The sequence below is a fragment of the Lipophrys pholis genome (genome assembly GCF_963383615.2).
Source record: "Lipophrys pholis genome assembly, chromosome: 7".
NCBI lineage: Eukaryota > Metazoa > Chordata > Actinopteri > Blenniiformes > Blenniidae > Lipophrys > Lipophrys pholis.
This window is the reverse complement of record NC_137638.1, coordinates 28,176,925-28,201,350: the sequence shown is the minus strand read 5'-3', so window position 1 is coordinate 28,201,350 and position 24,426 is coordinate 28,176,925.

Here is a 24,426-nt window from a genome sequence, read left to right as displayed (position 1 = left end):
AAGAAAACTCTAATCGAAAAATAAATGGCAGAACATCATGGATTGAGAACCTTTGAGACACCTTTTTATTCTGCTTTATTTGTTGATAAAATAATACCACTTGGACTGTATAATGGCGTAGTCGTCTTGATTCACAGTAAGAATATCCCTGGAAATAGTATTTTCCCCTGTGAATTCCAGTGTCCTGGTTTTCTCCAACAGTTTGACGACATGTGTTTTGGGTGAAATATGAGGTTTTCAAGTCACAATGGAAAAATGTAGTTGTTTGTTTTCCAGCACCTTTTTGAAAAAGCTCCCAAGGTGGAACTTTTGGAAAATGCTCTGACTCGATCTCCATGGAAACTGGGTAAAAGGCAATTTTCAACTTTTCTAGTAAATACTTTTTCTGCAGATGCGCAACAAGATGGACAAAGACAACAATGGGGCAGCAAAACCAACCCCCAGCGCCAACTCGTGGGCTGGCATGGTAACTACATCATTTTCTGTATTTCTGCAGGTCAAAACGTTGCCACGGAAAGTTTTCTGGTATGAAGAGGAAAAATGATGTGTATTTAATTAAAATGTTGTCTTGTAAACAGAGCCCAAGCCTCTTCTAACTGCATTTGGTTATCAATGGATTTTGTATAATGTATTTTTATTGACGAATAGGCCAGATATTTCAGTATACATGCAGGACCATTGGGTATGGAGCGCCCTTCATCAGTCTTGTATGTCTCTAATTCATCTTGTATATTGAGATGTAAACAATGTGTTTTCACTTGAAACATCGTCATGAAAATGGGACCTGGCATCACTTCTATTCACTCATGCTTTATATAGTCAGTCGCATTCACCCTCAAAATCCCTCACACACTCGAACACCAATGGCACAAAGGTGTTCGTTCACCATGCAAACAATTTGGGGTGAAGAGTCCAACCCAAGTTTACTTGTACACACAAACGTCTTTGGGTGAGATATCAAACAAGCAACACTGGGATTGGAAAAAGACCAAGTCTACCAAGTTGAGCCATTTCTGCCCTAAATTGAGAATTAGTTCCTCTGGATTGCCGATGGGTGTGTCCAGGATGTACCTCGCCTTTTACCCATTGTAACACGGGAACGATGCCAGTACCATGTGACCCTGAGTACTGAGAAGAGGATTAGATGATGGATGGATGGATGGATGGAAATTAGGTCCTAAACTTCCTGCAAGATATTTTAAACACTATTTGCCATGAGAGGATGAGGCCGTGACAAAAAACTTTCACTTCTGTTATTCTGTAGTGGTTTAGAGGTTTATTGAGACTGAATAAAAAAAGTGTTCTTGGTTGGAAATGGAAGCATGATGGTTAATGGAGGTCAGTGGATAGTTTGTACTAAATAATATGATCAAGGTCATGATTTCACAGAAGAATGAACAGAAGTATGGAACATTTGTAGAGAGATTTGTAGTAATTAAAAAAGGACCTGCTGGGAGCATGTTATAGTAATAGCCTGCTCAGTCTTTCCATTCTTAATTTCTCTTTTGATGGAAACAATGAGATCTTACCCAAATTTAATTCAATAAAAGACAGTGGGAAAGCTTTAGGCCACAACTAAAAAGCTCCAGCATATGAGTAGTTTGAAGCTTTCTCAGAGCTGGCCCTGAAATGCCGAGCATTAAAACCAAACCTCACATTCTATGGGTATCACTAGAGAGCTGGTTTCTGTCAAAACAGCCAGAAGGGAACTTTTATTAAGTGATTCATCTCGTATTAGATTTTATGACTGTATTTACCCATTTCTTTTTCCTGCTTGCTTCATCCTGTTTATGGAGCCTGGGTTTAAATTCTCCTTTTTCTGTGTACCTGGCTCTGAAAACCCGGGAAAACCAGACTGCAGCTGACACTTTCTTACAATTTGTAACTCTATCTTTGTGTGGCTTTCTATGAGACCGGACTTTCAGATGTAAATGCTTGATAAATCATAGATTACATTTTGGGCATTACTTTCCGGAGGGAAGATATTTCTTGGCTGCGATCGCTCACGCGCTGGATCGTGCTGCTGGTGGCGACGCCGACATCCGAGTGCGAAGCGGCAGGCAGTGTGCTACAGGTGCAGCTAATTAGGTTAATAACCAGCACGCTGATTAGTGATTAGCTCCTTAGTGGGTTAGAAAGAGGACTTTTAGGTTTACTTGACTGGATTATGTGAACCAGGAGGGAGTCGCCACTTGAACTTTAAGCCGATGAAACTGTAAACTCTACATGAGACTTTCTTTCATCTCAAAACTAATTATCATCTTAATAGTAATTAATGTAATGATAAAAGATAATAATGCTCTAATCTGATTATAAATGAGACGCGTGTGTCTACGAGCGTGAGTTTGCATACGATTTGAGGCTCGCGGAATCAGACGTACACTCATCAGTCTTATTATTAGGTACACCAGTTCAACAGCTTGTTAACGCAAGTATCTAATCAGCCAGTCACTCAGCAGCCAATAAATCTAAAGCAACTCTATAATCTAGACACGCAAACATGGCAAAGATAAACTTTTAAACTCCTGCCTATCAGATATATTGAGAGAAGTTGTTGGAGTACATTTGAATGTTTTTTTTTTGGTTGTGGGTTCGAGAGAACCCGATTTGAGTTTCTTTAAAAAAAAAACTGTAGCTGTAAGTGTATATTTTCATTTGCAATCATCCTGGGAGTTTATAGATAAGGGTCAGGAAAACAGAATATATCCAGTGAGCAAAGCTGAAGACGTCTTGTTGACGCCAGCGGTCAGAATCAACAGCCTGGCTGGTTTAAAATGAAACAGAAGCAAAAGTAACACAAATAATCAACAAACAGATGCAGACTGAATGCCCACCATGACATTCTGAAAACAATGTCCGCTTACACAGGAATGGCAGAAACGATGAAAACAATGCAGTTTTTTTTTTGTTAGGCCACTAGTGGGTGCTGTTGATGGTTTTCGTAAGGAAACCATCAACACACACGTGTGCAGAGAACAACACGCTATAAACATTAACAATGGGAGTAGACAGACATTCTAGTGGACAGACGACCAAGTTGGATTGTTATTACGGTGACTCTCAACTATAAAACTACCAAGTCCAGGAGAATGTGGACTGGGAGTCGTGACACTCTGGAGGAAACCTTTTTCTGATTGTCCATCACATGTGCAGAACAACTATGTACTATGACAGTAGTGTGCATGCACAGTAGCAGCCTTTTCAAAACTTTCCACCTCAGGAGCTATTTTCAAAATGTTGCGTTTCTTGTGGATCAGAGCACCGTTGTCGTGAAAACGGACACCGAAAGCACTATGAAAGTTTTCTGTTCTTACTGCTATATAAACATAAACAATATAAACATTCACATAACAAGGGTAGAATTTTTAACAACATGGGAAAGATCTTTCCGTTATGCCTTGAATCGTTGGTTCAGGCTTCTGGTGGCGGCGCACTGCAGTGAAACAGACTTTACAAGCACAATATGAAGTCCTCATCATCAACCCAGCACCATTTAAGGACAAAAGCCCACTTGCGTAGGCTCTTGTCTGCCTTCAGTCAATAGATCAGCAGGCTTGTGGTGGTACAAAGGTTTGAAGGACATTTTCATTTCACAGCTTGAAAGCAACTCGGTGTCATCTAAAGACCTTAGCTCACCTGGACATGACCACGAGCAATATTGTACCATGTTATGCATCTTAAATAATCTTAAAAAAGGTTTTTTTGAACCTTGAACATAACTGCCACAATCACCACATTGCAATCCAATAGTATGCCTTTGAGATGTGGCTGAATGGGAAATGATGCAATGAAACGTCTGAGCATCGCTTTCAGCACCTTGTTGAATCAATGCTAATAATTAAAATGGCAGTTTTCAGGACAGATGGATTCTGATTCGTTACAAGCATCTAATGGCTGACGGGTAAATGTAACTCAGGCTGATTTAAAATAAAAGCAATGATGGGATTCTGTTCTTCATCCTTGGTTGACAGCTGAACTGGGCAAACAAAAACATGAAAGGTCCAATAATTCATCCATCTTCAAATGTGGGTGAAGACAGGTTACACCCTGGACAGCTCACCATTTCATCACAGGGCAAATACAGTCACATCTATAACTCCACACTGAGGGAGCTTTCGAATACTTACCCCAACCTGGATGGATTTCTCCTCACGTTCCCTCATGACGCAAGGTTACAGGGCTTTCCTGGACACACGAGTGAAGTGTGTGTAACTATATTAAAGAAGGAGTATCCCTCCATAAAAATGTCCCTGGAAGTGTGAGGTGTTTGAATATAAATCCACTTTACATCATCATGTTACATAACGTGGTCACGCTTATGAGAAGGAGGCATGACGAGGTTGAAAATCAGTCGGAATAGATTCTTTTGAATTCTGACCTGAATTTTTAATAGTGATGATATGTGTTTCACAAGACTTTGGTTATGTAACTCCTCCCAGTCGTTCACACCTCGAGGGAGTGGGTGAAAGTGCAACAAGCATCATTTGATGTAGGCTTGTTATGTAGTCGGAGTGGACGGCAGAACAATTTGGTTTTTTTTTACAAGCATTAAATGCTTAATTGAAGCTTTTCAATATGACACTGATGCAATGGACTCAGAATGAACAGCTGAAGAAATTCACTTTTTTTTTTTTTTCCCTAAGTCCACCAAAGTGCCTGAGGCGGTTTTGCTGCCCTGAAAGTCATTCTGCGCTGGGCCTGGAGGAAGTGGAAGGACCATCAGTATTCACTCTGGACAAGTACACTGGGAAGGCAATGGACAGCTGAGAAACAGTGTGTTCCGAAGAAGGGTATTTACTGCTCAGCGGATTAGGGCGGCGGCAGGCGGAGAGATTGAAGACATGACAGCAGGGGTGTCGGAGAATGATTAGACTGCCAATAAGCCAATTGGGGAAATAGGACCATGGCCAGGAAGACATGAAGAAATGTAGAGTGTATGAGTTACAAAAAAGAGCTTTGGTAAGCAAGAGCGAAAAAGAGATGTGGACAGAGGAAACAATAACAAGCTTGGAGGAACGAGCCGAGGAAAGATGACGAAAGCAAAAATGAAATAAAAAAACGAGAGAAAAGAGACATAGTGAAGCTTCAAGGTGGAGGAGGAACGCAGAGCTTCCAGTCGTTGTTTTTCCACTTTGTTCTCTCCAAACACCGGGATCCACGGTCACCTCTCCGACGCACTTTCCTCTCGTGCCAATATGTTCTCCAGAAATATAACTGTGGAGGATGAAACGACTGAGGGGAGGTTTTTAGGTCGTACTGCCTTGCCTTGGACCGCTGGCAGAGGTCAGAAACCCTCTACATCCCATCTGTCATTTTGTGAGCGGAGGGTCAAACCTGAGGACACTTAGAGAGGGCGGATAGTTCTGGAGGTAAACATGTGGGTCTTTATTTGAAAACAAACGATTGCAACAAACACTGAGTGAAAATCTGCAAACTGGCAATTCAAGTGCTTGAAAGACAATTTTGCACCTGTGGTTCTTGAGCGTTGGCCTGCATACTTGAAATAATTACACATATTTTGCTATTGCACAAACCCTCCAAAACCTATCACCTAGTTGCAAATGCAGTAAAGTACTTCAAGTGCTTTTGCATTTTTTAAATGATCCAGATGATACAATTGCTTTCGCTTAATGACTCCAATTCAACTTTATGTTATGAGAGTTAGAAAAAGGGGGTTTTGTTTTAGACAGCCTGAGGCGTAGCTTGTTGAATGTTTAGTCAGGGAATAAGAAAAAAGTGGTTTCCTTCGATTGGAGCCTTCTGGCAACTTAATCAATTCATTGTAAAAAACGAAGACATCTTGCATTCACAGCTGGGCGACATGCCATTCGAATAGCGCGACAGACTGTGTGCAAAGTCCCACAAGAACCATTAACTGTCATTTGTGTCCAAGTGGAACAAATCTTAAAACTAATTAAGCTGCGCCCCATGACGAGAATGCAAAGACAAATTTTGCCATGGGGAGAGGGTGAATGAAGAATCAATGGCCGACAATTCCCAAAGTCTTGTCCGGAATTCAAGACGTGGGTGTGTGCAGTGGCTTGCAGAATCAATCACAGAAAATGGAGTCCCCCCCGTAAACACGGACAGCGTGATTGACCAAAACAGAGTGATTCAGACCGGCAGGGGGGCGGGGGGGACTTATTGGCTGCACACTCTATTCTTTTGGAGTTTTTGCCAGGGAAACGGACAGCCGGTGCCATTTCGAAAGGTTAGCACAGACTGCAAGTGACTGACACCGAAATGAAAAAAAAAAAACTGAAATTCCTACCAACACACATATACACTGTTTAAGGTATTACGTAAAAAAAAATGCAGCATATGCAGTCATGCTTATTCGCATTCCGTGTCTCTGACATGCACTAAGCACAGACAACCAGTTTAATGAGGCAGACAACAGTACACACACCCTGCGAGAATGAAGCCAATTACGTAAAGATTTCCTGTCAAGTCATTCTCTTATAATGATGTCTTCAGGCATTTATGCAGGAAAGGGGGAACACCGAGCTCATGTAAACTCCAACAGCAGGAAACGGTTGCACCTGTCACAGGTGGTTGGAGTTAATTGTGAGTGTAACATAAATGCGTGTATTTTTAAGGCAGCATCTGGCGGCGCTGGTTGTTTGTTTACAGTGACTTTCGGATAACAGCATCCTACAAACGGCAAACTAAATTTGAGGAGGTTTATAAATACATATGGCAGTTTTTGTCACAATAGCCACATCTTCCAGCACGCGGTTAATTCGATGTTTGCTTCCCAGAATCAGACCGGCTCATTAGTCTGGAGTGAAGCTTGATGAGCAAGGTATGGTTGCAATCCCCATTTGTTGTCTCGTCTGGAATGTGTGTCGGAAAGTTGTGCTGATTGGAGACACGTTGTTGTTTTGTTCATAAAAGCACGTGGCGAAGAGGACAAAGGAAATGTGAAACGGCAAAATAAAAACAAGCATTAAATGGCCTATTATCAGTGACCATCTGTGACCTATGTTTCTGATAATGGAACTGGAGCGTTTTAGAGGTTTTAAGTGCTACATTTGCAGGAAGTCTTTGTCAATCAGCTTTATTTGTGATTACAGTCCTCAAACAGACGGACGTTGAAAAACCTGACATTTTTCAGTACGTGCGAGTCTAAGAAAGTCACGGTTGTATTCTGTATACCAGAGAGAATTAAAAAAATAAATAAATTGCAGAAAGTGACAAAAACAGCAGGTAAGTACAAACGGTTCATCCCACAGTGCATTAGTGCCGTTGGCTATAAGCTCAGCCATTCTGTGTCATCAAGTTCAGTGTAGTGGAAGATTGCTGCTGAACCAAGGTGACGCCTGAAAGGAACACTTCACTTCAAAATGATCACTTCCATATGAATATCCTCCCATTTGTTGGTGGCAGAGCCGGCTAAAAAGGCCGTATTCACATTCTTCGCTGGTATATGACCTTCGTAATGTGGGAAATGAGTTATTATTAGGACGGTGATCATGATGAGCAATTGATTGGAAGTTTTGAACCAACCTTTCTCTGGTTAAAACTTTCTCTGTTTATTATATCAGTCAGTAATCCTTTGCACTTAGTTGACCCTTCTTGTTTCAATAGCAACATCTATTTACAACATTTACTAACTTATCTCCAAACTTATTTGACTTTGCTATAACGTGGGCGATGCATAATGAAGATTATTTTCAATATCGCCTGAATTCATGTAACAACTTATACATTTTATGTTGTTATTATTAATAATTAAAAAGACAAAATGTTATTGTCATCTGTGAGTGAATATCATGACAGAACAGGTGAAAACCTGACAAGATGAAATGTATGAATGGTCCTTCCACTGTTTCTCTGTGTTGTTGTTCTGTCGCTGTCACGGATGGTAGAGAAAGGATCCAAGGTACATACGTCACATGGCTATAGACCAAAAGCAACTCCTCAGAAACAAACTCCAAACTAATTAAATAAGAACCCCAAAACATCCAAGAGGGGTAAACAACAACAAGAAAAATACATAAATAGCTGGCTGTTTACAAGGTAGGACTCCAACTGGTGACCGATGAGTGTGAAGGGAGAACACAGAGAGATAACCAGACCTGAACAGACAAGAATAAATAGACAAGCAAACAAAGAGACAATGACAGAGTGAGGTTTCTGTACAAACACCAGGAGAAGGTAAATGAGACCCAGCTAGCAACAATCAAGAGGTGTAATCAAGGGGAAAACGTGAGAAACAAGAGAGGAGACAACACATGAGGACACAGAATAATACGACAAGATAGAAACTGGAATTGGGAGTTGAGACAGTTTTCAAGGTTTGGTGTATGTCATAGGGTGTAAGTCCAACAGGCAAAAGTACAACAGCACAACGAACTATGAAGCAAACTAGCAGCTGAATATATATATATACATACTGTATATACATCCTGGTAATGGAGAGTAACTGAAACACAGCTCGCAACACTCAAAGGAAATAACAGTAAGATGTGTAAAAAGCGAAGCCATAAGATTCTCGAAACTCGGGGGAGACAAAACACACAACAGGCAAGGAACATGAACGTGGCTAAGCTGACATAACCAGGTGAGAAAACCGTCGACACGACTCAAAGAACCACGACGGAGAGAAAAAGCAGAAAATACTAGGAAAACAAACCTTGAAGACAGAAGATAGGGCAGAATATAAACGACTCCAGCTTCTTGACAACTGGTAACTATTGATTAATGCTGGACTGGGGAGGAATGTAAAGCACTCAGTGTCTGGAAAACCAGTTGGAATCAGTGCAGATGAACCAAAGCGTCAATCTACTGTTCAGTACAAGTCTAGTCGACCTCAGCAGAAGTGCATGATTGTGATCATGTCATAGAAAGTGACAGGCAGCCAACAGCTGTTATCCCATATTGATTCAAAGACTTCAACACCTTTCCTCTGCTGACTTCCACCCACCTCAAACTGGAAAGGAAGTGGGAGCAGCGTGAAACTTCAGAAATTTCCCATGTGCAAAAAGACAACAAAACATCACAAACTAATGGAAGTTTAGGAGAAACTTTCTGTTTTCTTGTCAAACACTTTTCGTCACGACGAAATGCTGACGGGGAAATCAAAATCTCAGGATCTTTATTGGTGATGGCAGAGGTATGCAGTTTATAACTGTTTTGCTACCCACCGTACAAAAAGGGACAGCAAATCAAATTAACTTTACTTACATTACAGAAACTCTTATCATTTAATCCCTCTGCTTCAATATGAGTCTTTCATTTCACTGATTGAATACAGATATAGATTCCTCAGCCCGGAGTGCCTGTGAAGCCGCTTCAACCTTGCTCTTGCCGGGTACACAATAAAAATGTCACCAACCATTTACGTAATGCTTGTCTGAAAGTATCAGTTTGCCGAGGTTATGAAGTCTTACTTTCCTACTTGAAGATGCCAGCGGAGTGAGACGTGGAAGAATGAGGCACATCATTCCACTGGCGGGGAGCAGCCATAGTCAGCCACACACCGCGAGTGGAAAGAGCGGCATTGTTTGTCTGCTGGGGGTGTCGGGCCAGTCGGAGCCTCGCTGAGCTTTTCCCTCGTCATCTCCACAACAGTGGATTGCACTCTAGTGGAGCAGCACAGCTCCTGCCATTGTGCCCTAATGGACTGCTGATGACAATGACCTCCTGCTCAACCGGGGTAGGACACCGGGGGGGGGGGGTATTTGTGTGTGTCGACTTTGCTTCTGACATGGTGGATGGGTGCATAAAGGAGACAGAGGACATCCAACTCATAAAATCAAAATAGTGATGATAGAGAGCGAGAGAGAGAGGTGCTGGGTGGAGGGAGGGAGAGGTGAAGTGAGTGGCTCTGAAGAGAAGTTAAGTATGATGGAGGCAGGGTCCCTGGAGAGGAGCAGAGCGATGGAGAGAGCAATGAGAGGGGAATGAAACAGAAGGGAAGGAAAATATTTTGTTTTTTTTCACCTGTATAAACCAAGATGTCTACGCTGGTGAGCTAATGTTCCATAAGTCATATCCATTACGCTGCAACTTACTTAGATTTTGCAGGAAAGCGACGGTTCCCCCTGTAAACGCATTATCAAGAAGTGAAGGAAATTAAGCAGTTTTCATATAGAGACGGGGATTAAGGGAGCTCAGGTTGCCTTTTGAAACAGGAAAAAACACATCGAGACGCTGAATGTTTTCGCCACTTCCTGGCGAGAGATGCAACGAGATGAAGCGATCGGTAACAGACCGAGACAAGCCTCGGTGAGGGGAGCTGAACCTGCAAACAAATCTGCTAATAAATATAGCTCCCGAACCCAGGAGGAGGAGAGCGAACGAGAGAGTAAGAGAAGAGCGAAGGCAAGGGGGAAAGGTGTGGATTTATTCAACGCATTAGCAGTGGACCCATCGAAGCACTTGCCTCAAGGCTCCTACAGACTGTGCGAATTTAACAGTCTTATAAGTTTATTACCTGCTAGACTATGGAACAAGGATTTCACAAACTTTGGTAAGTTTGACGGCACTGTGTCGCTCCAAACTGTGTCGGAAGGTGACACCATCAGTACGGAGGAATAACAACCTTATCCTCTACATGAGGTATGTACGCCACTGGTGCCTTCAGGAAATAGTTAATTGCTGCGACCCAAGAATTGAGCTGTCATTCTCACAGCCTTTATATTCAGGGAAAAAAGGTTTGGCACGGAAGGAGACAGAAGATGTGGGCGTGGTCCAGCAGTATCTGTATGTGAAATCTGCTGCTTTGTCCCTTGTATTTTCCTCATGCGTTTCTATTGGTTGTTAGAAGCAGTTCCACTGTGTGCTGTAGTGATACTTGTTGAATTTCTCCCACTTCCACAAGATGATCTCAGGCTGTTGTCGGTCTCGCAACAGCTGTCCGCGAACCCATCTCCCGAGAAACTATCAAAGATATCATCGTGATTGCCAGTCTTGTGCCTTTCACTGAAATCACACAGCCCCAAACAGACGGTGATGAAAAACAAAAGATGGGCAAAACAGACTCTCCTCTTCGTGACCGAGCTGGGATGGAAAGTCAGCGGGGAGAAAAAGTGGGAGATGCAGATTTGAATTAGATATGACATTCCAGTGGCAAAGCTACAACCACAAACAGGGAGGACCATTAATGACCAGGTTGAAAAAGAAAATTAAAATCCGGCATTTGATTGGGAGGTGATGCATATAAAATGTAAAGCTTGCAGGTGGGTGATGGCTCATCACAGCCCTCTTTGATGCCAAAGCATAGCCAAGGCATGGTAATAGCCACATGATGGTGATCACGGCTGATGGATTACACTTGACACCAATTCCTTCTGGCCCGTGATGCCACTCATGTACCTCACAGAGGCCAGAGCTTTTTTATCTTTTACATTTATTTTCTTTTTCTTTTTTCTTTCTAGGCAGCCGCCACTTCAGTGAGCCGAACTGACGAGCCTCAGTGAAGTTCAAAAACGTCATCTATGAGCTCGGATTTGACGGTAAGTAATTGAGACCATTTCTGTGGGAGAGTGGCGAATCAGCCGAGAGTTAGGAGCTGTAAGGAAACACAGGCAGAGAGAGAGAGAGAGAGAGAGAGAGAGAGAGAGAGAGAGAGAGAGAGAGAGAGAGAGAGAGAGAGAGAGAGAGAGTTGAAGAGGCTGGATCAAACACCCCCCACCTCCCCGCCCGGGGATGTGCTGACTGGCAGAAAGCGACCGCCGAGGGAGGAAGGAGGAAGGAGGAAGGCAGGGCGGGCCGGCGGGGAGAGAGGCGGTGGTGTAATGGGAGGGTCGAAACAGCAGGGAGGTGGAAACATAACAAGAGGCAGCCCGTGTGCCGATGTGGCAAAAAGTGACATTTGTTGGAGGTCTGTGGTGCAGCCAAGTTCAGACAGACCAAGACAAACATTCACGTCAATTTCAGGGCTCAGCGCTGACATGGTCAGGGTGACAAGAAAAAAGACATATTAAAAAACAGGACAAAGGTCAGCTGTGAAAAACATGACAGATATTGCAGAAACATCTTCATTGAGGTGCTGCTTTGGTCAGACACATTTATGTTAACCTGGAGGTTCTATTTCTACGGTTTACCACAGGACTCTTGATTGACCTATTTATTCCTGTAAAATCCTTTTGCAAAGAAACGAAAAACATGTGTGCTGCTTTCACACAGCGAAATAGAACTTTTTTTTTTGTTTTGTAGAATGTGAAATTATGATAATCTAGGTTTTCTGAAGAACTCAAGAAAAGCTGGTCAAAGCCGTGGGGGTCTGGCGCCATGGCGAAGTCCGGTTATAACCAGCCCAGCAGTCCATCACAGGGCAAACACTTCTTCACAAACACAGACAGGAATCCTTAACTAACCTTAAATGTCTGTTTTTGTGAGTGAAGCCTGGAGAAAAACCATGTTCACACAGGAAGAACATGTTAGCTGCGTAAAAAAGAAAAAGAAAAAGCCAAAATAGACTTAAGCCTCTCTCCCCCAAACCTGATCCAAAATGGATAAGGCTGGGGAAATAAAACTATTTCACGTGGACTGGAACAACATGGCTTCAGGAAACATGAGACTGTCTGCACGGCCACATACAGGTGTCGACAGCCACCTGTATTTATTTTGTTTTTGTCAAAGAAAGAACTTTGCCAGTGAAGCGCTTGATAGCGCCCAAAAGCACCAGACTTATAAGGTCGGCACGGTTCAGAAGAGAGGCATTTAACGGGTCATTGAACAATATCATGGATCAACATCTGAAATCTACTTCTCTGCTTCGCTCCTGAGCCCAGAATTGAGGGAAGCTGTGTTCAACAACTTTCTGATGAAAAAGTTTGTTTAAGCCCAGTCACCCGTACGGGTTCAAATTCTGGTAAAGCAACATTTATTATCACTGCGATGCTGAACAGCACCTCTTTAAAATCCCCTCGCAAAGCAAAAAAATAAATCCCTTACTTTTCTTAACCTAACCTGATAGTATGTCATTCTAAATGGAGGGGAAAGTGATTGTTGCAGTCGATGGCTGCTCAACCAAATACCTTTAATGAAGCTGGAGATGTCCGATCATTGTAGTGAAAATGTACATTTTAATGGATTGGCATCAATGAAATAATATCGTTCCAATGTCAGCTTCCCTACTTTTCCCCTCTGTATTCTTATTTACTTTATCCACCTCAGCTTTGCACGTGTTCAGAACTGCTCGTTTGGCCCGCAGAGCGAACGCTTTGTCTCTCATTGGAACAATTAAATTGTACTTTATGTTTTCAGGCTGGCAAAAATTAAGCAAACCTTGATGTTAATTGTGTAAGTAGGTCCAAAATGAAACAGGGCTGTTGTTTTGGCTGGTGAGCTCTCCAGCGTGAGTCTCTGTAGTTAATTAAAGATCATTTGTAGGGGGAAACGCTTCATCCCTCTCCAACTGAGTGATCGCTGCTCTGCGCTCAGGATTGCATCACCGCATCACTGTCAGTCGCCGCGGTAACGCTACTTCAAATCAGTATAATGCACGTGCAGCGTAACTGTACAAACTTTTGAAGCTTTTAAGCAGCAACTGGATTTTCTTTTGCTGGATCAAACGACTCAGAAAAGTGGTCCGTAAAAAAGAAGCCAAATCTGGACACCCTCAATGGAAACAGGAGCCTGTATAATGGAGCAGTGGACAAAGACCTTCACAAGCACCCTGAAAATGTTACTGTGGAGGGTGAGCACCATTTTTAAATGCAAATCGACAGCTCTTCTCGGGAGCTGTTGGAAAACCTGCCACATGTAGCGTAAAAGCTCCGTGTCACGGAGGAAGGACCCCGGATAGCAGGGAAGGATTGGATGTATGGGGGGAAGGCAGAAGACAGACAAGGGGAGGGTGGGGGTGAACGGAACGGCTATTATACATTTTTCATTGCGTTTCCAGGCAGTAAGCCACATCAAAGCCTCTCAGAGATAAAGAGGACGGGGGGAGAGAAAGGGAGAGAGAGAGCGAGGTAGACACAGGATGTTCTAATTAACTTCACAGTTGCTTGCTCACCCCCGTCTCTCTCACAACGCAGTCATTCTCTGTGTATAAGAAGAGTGTCCCAACCCGGCCCACTGTCTGTACTCTCGCCTTGTAAATTCATCATGACACCCACCCCCCGTCGACTAAAAAAAATAAAATAAAAAATACAGCAAGTGTACTGGAGGGAGTGAGGAGGGGGGGATCAAACACCTAGAACTGGGCGAGGGGGGGGGGGGGGGTGGGGGGGGGGTTGGTGGACGGAGCCGGCAGAGGCAGGAAAGGAGTATCAGAGAGAAGGGAAAAGGAGCCCCAAGGTGTTGCCTCTGCCACGCCTGAGAAGGGAGGGGAAGAAGAAGAAGAAGAGGCAGAGGCAGAGGCAGAGGCAGAGGCAGAGGCAGAGGCAGAGGCAGAGGCAGAGGCAGAGGCAGAGGCAGAGGCAGAGGCCCAGCCTTTCCTCCCTCCCCTGTCTCGTGGTGCATTCAGGCCACAGGGGGAAAATCAGAGACAAGAGGTTTTCTTTTGTTTTTTTTAACTTTTGAAATGTCTGGACCCTGAACTTTGCAGCTTCTTATCCAGCCGAGGGTAGAGAAGCAGGGAAGAAGAAATTCAACATCAGTGACGTCTGAAAAAAGCTTGGAAGGAAAATGTTTGGTCACAAAAAAATGATCAAGGTAATTAAAAGTTCACTTGTCAAGTTTGTCACGACAACTTTTGCCTGCTGCTCCTGAAGGCAGCATGTTATCCTCCCCCCCCCGCCCCATCACACTTCCTTTCCCTTTTCCACTTGATTCCCGCTTTGGTGTGAGTCAACAGGAAGTTGAGTGCACTCTTCACATGAGCAAATTGAACAGCAGCCTTGTCATCTTAATTCCGTCTCTGAGAGGTGTTCTGGCAGAGTGCTGAAGGAAATGAAGCCCATGTAAAAGAGAGTGATTACACAAGTCCCTACAGAAGAGCATCTGGCTGCTTGATGAGAGAGAGAGAGAGAAAAAAGGAAGAGTAAAAAGAAGATATAAAATTGAACCCAGAAAGTGCTTGCGAGAAATAAACAGACATGAGTCATTAATCTAAGTAGTGATGGCTTCCCGGTGATTAGGCTTCGATCGCCCTTAAATATTTGTCAATAAAACACAGCAAATTGACCACTAATCCCTAATGTTTCATTGATGGAAATACAGGCTAATTCCTTCAAACTCTGCAGGCTTCTTTAATTGCCGATGTGATTTCTACTGGCTCGTCTTTATACGGACGGCGACTTTTTACAGGACTGCGTGCTGTGTCGTTATCATTAATGCAATAAAGTTAAGAGCTTTTAAGTTGTTGTTTTTTTTTTTATCTTGACACCTTCCACCGTGAGCTTGGAGTACGCAACCAACATCCACAGTCATTTTAAAGAAGATCCAAAGAACATTCTCTACCTTCACGTATTCATGAGGGATTTTATTCATTTAAGGGCTGAAAGACAAAGTTTAAACTACCTGCTGCAACACATTGAACTTTATGTTACCATCAGTTACAGAGTACAAGGCTGAATGAAGCTGGTGTGACTGTGCAGTTCAGCTCAGTACAGCCAGACATCTGTAGATATTATAACCCTTTCAGTATCTGCACCTCCATGGAGCCATCCGAAGTGACCAGGGGTTGCCAGATCTGACTGACAGTTTCCAGCTCAGACATAAGATCCATCCGAACTAAATGAAAAGCAGCAGAGACGACCTCCTCTACACCAGCTCGTGGTGAAATCATAAAGAGAACATCGTAAGCACACAAAGACTCACAACTAACCAAAGAAGAACGGAGCACAGATCAGATAGGAGTACAATCATGCAACCACAGAGCATTTCTCCAAACATGTCGCCATGGCAACCAACCAAAAGTAATCCAACAGCAGTGTGAAATATAAACAAGCAAACACACACACACACACACACACACACACACACACACACACACACACACACACACACACACACAGAGTTAAATTATTATGGTGGCTCAGTTGGTAGAGCGGTCGTCTCTCAATCGGAAGGTTGCAGGTTCAATCTCCCATCTCGCCCCGTCCACATGTCAGTGTCACTGAGCCCCAAACTGCTCCCAGAGGGTGGACAGAGCACCTTGCATGGCCGCCGCCTCCAATACCGTGTGAATGGGGGAATGTGATTAATAATGTAAATCGCTTTGGGGATTGCTCAAATGGTGGAAAATCGTTATATATGTGAACTCAGTCCACCAAAATACTGCTGTTTTTGTCTTCATACCAATGTGTTACCAAGGAGATTTAATTTTAATGTTGACGGTGTAAAGCTAAGACTTTGTAGGAACTAACTGAATAAATAATCAGTTTATAACCTTTCAATATTCTATTTAGAGACTCAATTTTACCTTGAATGTTTCATCACTTTCAGGTAGAGCTCCATGTTTTACTCTTGGTACCCCTCCTGTGCCGCCACCCCCTCTTTTCTGTCTGCCTTTGTTCGGCTTTTTTGCTTCCCGATGATCCAGCATGAGTTCGGATCAATAAAAACACCACGTTTTGTCGTACAAATGCAGTTCATGTTAGTTCTCAAGACCAGCAGCACAACCGAGGGAGGCCGCATTCAGAAAAAGGTCTGTTGTTATCATTTAATGTATTATTTATTGCTTTGGCTCAGTTACATTCTGAGAAGAATCAAACAAAATTAAAGAAACAGCAGGTGAATGGAGGGTAGTTAAACTGCAACTGCAGCAAACCTATTCTAAAACTGTGAAAGATCTATTTTGGTCAATTCCATGTTAATATCAATAGTCAAACCTTGCTTGTTATTCATTCTTTGATGCAGCTTCAAACCATGAATCAATCATCAATTTAGATTTAAGATCTTCACAAGGCAAATGGTTAACAAACGATATGATAAAAAGAATTCATGCGTGCATAATAATATTTAATCAAAGACTCAAATATTCCACAGAAAAACACGGTTTTGACATCATCAAGGACAAGGTTAATTTGCTTGTTTCTCCTTCTCACTTGAGACGGTTTTCATTTCATTTTACACGGTAGCAAAAGAAAAATAGAGATGTCATTGCTTTTTAGAGGAGCAGGGTACAAGGTGTGTCCCTGGCCAAATAAACGAGTACATATTTTAAGGTATCCTTGCAAAAGTTCAGGATATTGTGTTCGGGAAAACAGAAACGCAGGTAATTAATGGTTCACATTTGTTGTGTTAAAAATGTGGTTGTTTATTCATAATAAAGAACAAAATCCCTCATACATAGGGAAAATATTTACTTAACCTTCAGCTTAAGTCCTCCTTTAATTGTGAACAGTGATCATAACTCAGACTACTTTATCATTTTTAAAGTTTTCAGTTGTTTATATATTAGCTTCTTTATAAAAAAAAAAGTATATTGGATGTATATGTTATTTCAACATATGACAGTGTTGCCATTTCTTTTTATGAGAGAAAAATCCAAGAGAAAATATCTGGTTTTCAAGGCAGTAACATTTCATCTTCTTCACCCACTCAAACTCATATCCATTGTTACATATACGATCCCCACTCCCACATACAAATCACTGCAAGCAACAAAATCACAATACCTTGAACTGAGAGAAAAACAAAAAAACAAATCCTTTCATGTGATTTTTACAGCAGCAGTCAGCCTATAACCCTTCTTAAGTTGACCTGCATACCTCTGATTTCCTGATTATCGTTATCTTGAAGGTTTTAGTGCGGGGGTGTCAAACACATCTTAGTTCTGGGGCCACATACTGTATAGCCTAATTTCATCTTGAGTTGACTGGTAAAATAGTGCCATGATGTGGTGCAGAATATACATTATATTAATGTCTGTGTTTTCACAAAAATCAATCAATTACAGCTGAAAATGACTACAATCTCTACAGAAAGCAAATTTTACTGAAACCTTGCGGTGGAAAATACAGTGAACTGTCACAAAAACCTCTCCTATAGCTGTTGCATTATGGGTGTTTGTACAGACTCACCCTGACAGCATGGCTTTGAGGCTCGTGCTAGTTTTCATGGCAGAATCACTGATATCTCAGTATCGCCTCATGTTAAGCCCCGTTTGTGCAGGGATAGAACGGAGCGGTACGGCAAAGCCAAATCTGTGGTGCGTTTCCACTGCAGAGAGTATGGTTAAAATGTAGGCGGGGTTTAGAGCTCCGCAGATATGTGACGTTGCAACAGTAATCTCAGCCTAAAGCAGCCGACCTGGAAGTTATGAATCTTCTGTTGTTGTTTACATAGTCCGCTTTGCACTTGTTGTTTCGTTAACTTTTTTTTTTTGCAGCCACAGAGCTGCAGGTGGAACTTCTGTGTTGGTTCCGAGAGAGCGAACGCAGGCCGGCCGGCTCGGTGACGTCACCCCGGACGGAAAAGTGTCAACCTTTGCAGCGGGTTTTTCAGTACCATACACAATTCTTGCAGTGGAAACGCACGAAAACTCGAACCGTACCGAACCATCCCGACACTTTTTGTGCAGTGGAAACGGGGCTTTTGACACCTGTTTAAGCACTTTAGTGTTTGTTTGAGAATTCAAGTCAAATAGTTGCTCATCTTTTCTTTAAGATTTTTAGATTAATGTCTTTATCAGAATGTTAAAATGTAACAATGCATTGCAATTTGCTTAAGACATCTACCAATATCAACTTTGAAGGGGTCATATTATGCAAAATTCACTTTCTACTGGTTTTATAACCGTACTAATCGTCCCCATACCTGGACTGATGCCCCAGAAGTGAAGACAGTCTGTCCTCTCTCTCCCTGGCTTGTTTCAGTTTTTAAAAAGTGTGTCGCTCCAACCAGCCAATCAGAAATCAAACCCTATATAGTGTCATCGGGGGTTTAACCAATCCAAATCAAGGTAGGCCCTCCCTTTGACTCCTCCCACAATTAGGCAGCTCTGCTCTAGTACATGGCACCATGAGAGGAAGTACTTCCTCCTCTTCCTATAGATGTGCATGTGTGGGCGGAGCCAGTCCAGCTCACACAGACACAGCAGATTCTGAATGTAGCTCCTATGATCCGATATTCAAATGGTTTGATTTGAGGCAATAAACTTTGAATACAACGTTTCTGTTCCAGAAACGGTTCCAACGGGACCATGTGAAAGTGTTGAAAAGCTGGATAATATGACTCATTTAAACATTCATATAATTCAACCGATGGAGGTGTCGTGGTTAACACAGGCTTTGGGTTGACTCCGGGTTTGACACCTTTCTGTGTAGAGTTTGCATGTTGTTCTTGTGTGTGTAGGATTCAAATTCTTCCTAATTCTGGTCCCACCCACACAGACGACAAAATCTAGATAAAATGTCCATTTAGCTGTGCATGTGCGTGGCTGTGTCCTCTCTGTAATCCACGGCTGACCTTGTCCAGGGTGCAAACTACTTTCGCTCACAATCAGCTGGGATCATCTCCAGTGACCTGTGACCACCAGTTCAATACTCTGGTACAGAAGATAGATGGTAGCCCTTTATGAGTATTAAATGTGGTTAATAACTAGATATTAGAGCACACAGCTCATACGATGCCATGCCTGTAATTACTTCTTGCTCATGGGCAAATGCATAGATTATATACGAGTAGGATAAATCTGTTTAACCTCATCCTACTGAATATCATCATCACGATTTTCTTCTTTTGTAGAAATAAATTCTATGTTTAACTAGAACTAGCCCCAGTGCTACCACCCAACCTTGTTTCCGCTTAGTACTTTTATCCATTGTTCCACACATATAAATCCACACTTAAAAATCAACTCAATGTTGGAGTTGATTTGCTTCAAAACATTAAAAAAAAGTTGAAGATACCTTGATGCGATCTATTTCTTCTCTCACATTAGTGGCATTCAAGTTAATCAGCGCTCACCACATCTCCATTAATTACAAAGAAAACACAACAAAGATCTCAGTCGCCATCAGTGGACAACTGATTATCGCGGATAATGAAAAAAAACACGGGGGATGACAGCTTGAAGAAGAGTGGTTCATCTTCCCCACAGGGGTCACACCCACATCTCTGCACACAATAATTGGCAACGCAACCTTGGGTGTGAGTGAGAAAAACATTTCCAGCTTGTTACCATGATTCTTAATTAGATTCTCTCTTTATTTTTGTCATTTTAGAATAAGGCAGGGAGGATGATAAATAATTTGAGCTGTCATGTCATGTAATCCAGATGATCCGCGTTGGCTTGTTGAATCCATACTGGTTCATAAACTACGCCAGCGTTCAGCGAGCACCTAATGAAATTTGTGCTTCTTCTCGATCTGGTAAGTGAATTTTTGTTGTGTCTCAACCAAATGTCAGGACCTCGGTTCTGTGCTGGTGGCTGCAGCAGTTGGAATCCGTCTAAAAATAAATAACCTTTGATGAGACAAAGTGGAGGACCAAAATGAGTTTATTGCTGGGATCAATGCAGAGGTCTTTCAATTTGGAGGCAGTGATGAAAAGAAACACACTAAATATGAAAGAACAAAGAAATACATCTGAAAATATCATGAGTGACGCAGGGGATGTGAAGGATTATTCAACCCAAAGAGTAGAGAGCAGCCACTGGGACTGGAAGAATGGATGGATGGATGGATGGATGGATGGATGGATGGATGGATGGATGGATGGATGGATGGATGATGAGGGGAACAAGCGAGCTTCAGAAGGTATTTCAGAAGGTAAAAATCGAAGCTGTGACTTTTCCCATTATGACTTCTTTCATTTAATTTCTAAAAGAAAATATGACAGAAATGAATAATTAGAGGGAAATAAAATAATAATTCTGTGACATATATTGTTGTAATTGTAATTTATTACCTTCACCAAGGAAAGTTGGTTGAGAAGGTCATGTGTTCGTCTGCATGTATTTATTTATTGGTATGTATGTATGTATGTATGTATGTATGTATGTATGTATGTATGTATGTATGTATGTATGTATGTATGTATGTATGTATGTATGTCTGAATTTGATCAACTTTTCGCAAAAACTACTCAACCGAATTGCATCACATTTTCAGGCATGATTGATCATCATCCAAGGACCAATCGATGTGATTTTGGGATGTTAACAGCGATCCGTTTTCAAATAAATCCCCAAAATAACCTGCAAAACTAAGAAAAACAAAATGCCCCCTTCATGTCATCACACTAAATTTCCTTTGAAATGTTCTAGTAATAAGAGCGCTAATACATCTCCCAGAAAGCCTTTGCAGCCTCTCCGTAACCTGGTACCTGAGCTGTTTCCATAGCAACAAGTCATGTGTCACACAGTGATGTACCTACCTAGTTGGCATCGGTATGAGCTAACGGCTATAATGCTAGCAATGCTAACTCACTTCCGCAAACAAATGTGACGTTGGCGAAGGTCTGCGCTCCACCGAGTGACGTTCTAGTTATGAATGTAACGGAGATCAATTACACTTATAAAATAGGCTTTAATGCAAAACCGTGCTACAAGTTGCATTTTATACAGTGAGACTTTATTCATCCCACATGGGGAAGTTTAGTGATCACATCAGCTCGGCATTACACAAAGATATAGAAATAATAATATTAAAGATTAATACATATTAAAATATTATGAGTATTTAAATAGAAGATTAACAATTTACAATAAAAATGCACTGAGAATGTTCTCAAAAGAAAAGAAAAAAGCATATTTACAGTAATTTTCGGTGAATTATGTAAACATAATTGTCATCTCACAAGCATTGGAAGAGTTTTGATTTTTATTGCTTCTAAATCCAAATAGATTTTAACAATAAGGACTTATAAAGTGAACAACATTGAGTTGACTTGAGTCCTTGATGTGAGAAAAGCATGAGCAGATTGAGAGTTTGGGGCTGAATGAATAAGTGGACACCCAGAACGCAGCCAAACTTTTCTGTTTTCGCTTGAAAACGTTGTGTAAACGGGGCCTGAAATGCAAAGGACATTAAAGTCTCTCTTTCTTTTTTTATTCTGAGTGAGTTTTGTTTAGTTGGGGCACAAATGGCTTCTTTTCTCAGAAGCTTTATTGACAGCTTGCCAATTATAGATTGTTGTTTACACCCCAAACAAACAAGATCTCTCTTTGTATTCCGTGTGAATCTCAAGCTAAAGATCTAAAGTTTTTACCTTTGTTCTCCAGCAGCCATCCTCCCAACACGTACAAAATTCAGATCTGAGGCAGAAGAAATGGGGCTTTCTTTCCGCGGCGTCGTAAGGGTGCAAAATAATTCTGTGAACACAAAGTTTACTTTCTTGTCGGGTCTTTAGATACGTGAGGTAAGATAAAATTGTAAAACTGCAGTGCTGAAACTGTCACAACTCACCTCTAATAAAGCACAACGCTGCCTTTGACTAGTCTGGTGCAGAACTGGAGCGAGCGGTGCTGTCAATATGCTTCGCAGATGAGCCCATTAGCTCGTTGCTACTGTCAGCAGCAGCCTGATAAGTAGGGCTGACTGCATTTGGCCTTCAAAGCCCTGCATGGACTTGTACCTTTTCTTTTTTAATCTGTCAGATTTGCCTCTTCCTTTAGAAAAAAGAAGTAAACGTGTGTACGCTGTTCTCAACATGTCTGCTACCTGCTTGTTCGTGTTGTATGAAAAACAGCCAGCCCCGGAGTGTGTGTGTCTCTCCCACGGTTCATCAGTGACAAAGCTTTGGCCTAGCAGGCAGCAGGAAGAGGGCTAATGATTAGATCGTGTTACTTCGCCTCCAGACAGACAAAGATAGACATCCACACAGAAACTCGAGACGGAGACAGTCAACCTGTGGCAAATGCTGATGATATGAAATTGCTATGCAGAGCAGCACTGAACAAAAAGATGTGAGCACTTAGGACAAACCTTAAAGTTTAGTCTGTGAGGCAACTTGGAGCACATCATCAAGTGGTACAACAGAAACGTATAAACTGGAGACCAGCACAGTGGAGTATTGCCTTTTATAAGTGGGTCAACACCCGGGGAATGACCAAGCAAATTGTAAACATTCTATCTACTTTTTAACTTCATTTTCTTAAGAGTAGTGGACATAACAACCGACCAAATACAATGGTTATGGGAGAAGGTTTATGGACCTTTTCACTGTATTTCGTATCAGAAGTTTTCATTAAAATTGTTTTTATGTTGGAATCATAGCAATTTTCTGAACTTTGTCTGGTTTTTCCCCCCAAAAAACAGACTATTTCCAACTTGTGCGCTGCACCAAAACAAAGAACAACTTCAAAGTTTAAATCTAAAAGTTATCACGGCACTATTTTACTGGTCCATCCTTCTCGAGATGTTATCTGCGTTGTATGTGGCCCTTGAACTAAAATGACTTGGACACTTCTGGCGTATGGTAATGTGAGATTGAAGTAATACAATACTTCACTTATATTTTCATTGCAAATCGTTATTTTACACGACAATGTTTTGAAAATGATGTCCGTCGACATCGAAACGGCAGAAAAGTGGAAAACACTGTAGTTAGCACGCCAGGCCACCAGTTGGCGCTGTTGGTTGTTTTTGGTATGAAGCCACACACACATGCACAGAGAACAATACGCTGTAAACATTAACATGACACTCTGGAGGCAAACTTTGTTCTTATTGTCCATTTACTTATAATTTTGTTTTCAGTGTCTCCGAGCACCATTGTCATGTAAACTGGCCCCATAATGCAAAGAAGGTTTCCCATTTCACTTGAAAACGTTGTGTAAACACGAGCAAAGTCTTAGGAAAGCCATGTGACGGAGGATCATGTGTTGCAGAGTGCACACTTTGAGCATGCATGAGAGAAAAAGCAGATTGCACATGTACAAACCTTATCATTACTTGGGTTACAAGCCTGTTATATAAGGAGTTACATAAATAATACCGACTGGACAACAGTACCATATTGCATTATTGTGTGAAGACAAAAGAAATGTGCTTAAGCCCAGTGCTGGTTATAATCTACTAGATATAGTGGAGTATATCCAAGTAATACAACATTACTCAATCTGCTGAAATCTATTGTTTTCTATTCGCAGTAGTAGTTACAAACTGCAACCATCTGATAACCGCTGTACACATGAGAATATGATGTATGTTGAAAATGCTGCCGTTTGCATGCCAGGCCAGTGATGATGTATGATACTCGACCACATGCAGGGGCATGCAGGGAACAGCCAAGTGGAATGCAGTACCATAGTATATAATTGTATAGTAGTCCAGAAGGGTAAAATAGTAGATCAGAGCAGTACAGGCAAGTTGAATCTAGTATATTAGAATGCAGTGGTATCGTGTGGCACTCTAGTGGTCTGGTCTACTTGATTGGAGAGGAATGAAGTAGTGAAGTTGATTTAGAATTGAGTTTGGTGGAGTTGACAGTGAAAGAAAAGCAGTACATTAACGGTTAATATGGATTACTTCCACAAACCTGAGCAGAATAAAGGATAAAGTGAGTCCGTCTTTGGCCCCTAACTACGTCTCTGAAGTGTCGGCACTCTCACTGCACCGCGTAATGATCTTAAAC